General features: G+C 37.4%; 1 protein-coding gene across 5 annotated transcripts in view; it reads left to right on the forward strand.

Moving 5' to 3' along the window:
• Nucleotides 1-257, forward strand: part of CCNT2 (cyclin T2) — a 25,994-nt gene extending 25,737 nt beyond the window's left edge. For all 5 annotated transcript variants that reach the window (XM_086616066.1, XM_086616067.1, XM_086616068.1 and 2 more), the window contains one exon: nt 1-257. This exon is cut by the window's left edge. The gene's annotated coding sequence lies outside the window, so the exon portion shown is untranslated.
• The last annotated feature ends 754 nt before the right edge of the window (nt 258-1,011 follow it).

Genomic DNA, 1,011 nt, shown 5'->3' on the forward strand with positions numbered 1-1,011 from the left:
TGCTGTAGTGGAAACCTTGCTACAACACTATTAAAAACTTCCCTTTTTGTGAGATGAGGTTTGTAGAATAGTGAGATTCTTTCGTATCTTGAATCCTAATCTGTTCCTAATGGTGGGAGTGCTGAAGTAATGTATCTCACTGTGATCTGGTACTTTGGTATTTGCATAAAATGGCAGTTCTGTACATTCTTTTGGTTAACTGTAAATATAAATGTTTCATAGTAGCATAGTTGAATTTTTGAGGTACAGCCATTTGTGTGAGATTAGAAAAAACAACTTTATTTCTAAGAACTTGTAAAAAAAAAAAAGTATTTTCAATAAAATTCCCTACCTCACCTCTATTGTGCAGAAATTATCCCATTTTCCAACCCCATTAGTAAACATAAAGAAGATCCCTTTTCAGTTATTGGCAAAACCTTGCTGTTTTGCAATCAAATAGTGGAATGCTTGGGAGCCTGAAGTGTGAGTTGTTTCCTTTCCTCCTTTGTGCTATGGTGATCAGATATTTGATACCTGAAAAGCAAATTCTAGACATTTTATGCCATCTTAAGCTGCTCCTTCCCTTCACCCTGGGGTTGAGAGCCTGCACCCTGTCATTTTTTCATGGCCATGTTTGATTTTTCTTCATTTTTTAGCAGTGGGGAGTGGGGGTGAGGGGTGGGTGACAAGAGCATGACAATGATCTTTGTAAGACCTTAGGGGGAAAGGTTTCCAATCCTTGTTTTCCAGTGAAGGGGACTGAGCAAACATGTTGTTTGCTTTCTTTAAACGCACATTCCTGTAATCAGTTACAAAAATAAATGCTCTAAAAGACTTGGAAGCTATGCCACCCTGAACTAGCTCACTAATTCCTTCTTTCTCTGAAATGCTTAACTCCTCACACCTTAAAAAATATACATATAATTAATGCCAGGAGTGTTCTCTGACATTGCTACGGGAATGACTTGTTTCTCTGGCTTCTCCTGAGGTGGATATAGCAAACTCAAATCAAATTTTTAACCTTAAAAGTTT

The sequence above is a fragment of the Tauraco erythrolophus genome, chromosome 8 (genome assembly GCF_009769465.1).
Source record: "Tauraco erythrolophus isolate bTauEry1 chromosome 8, bTauEry1.pri, whole genome shotgun sequence".
Lineage (NCBI taxonomy): Eukaryota > Metazoa > Chordata > Aves > Musophagiformes > Musophagidae > Tauraco > Tauraco erythrolophus.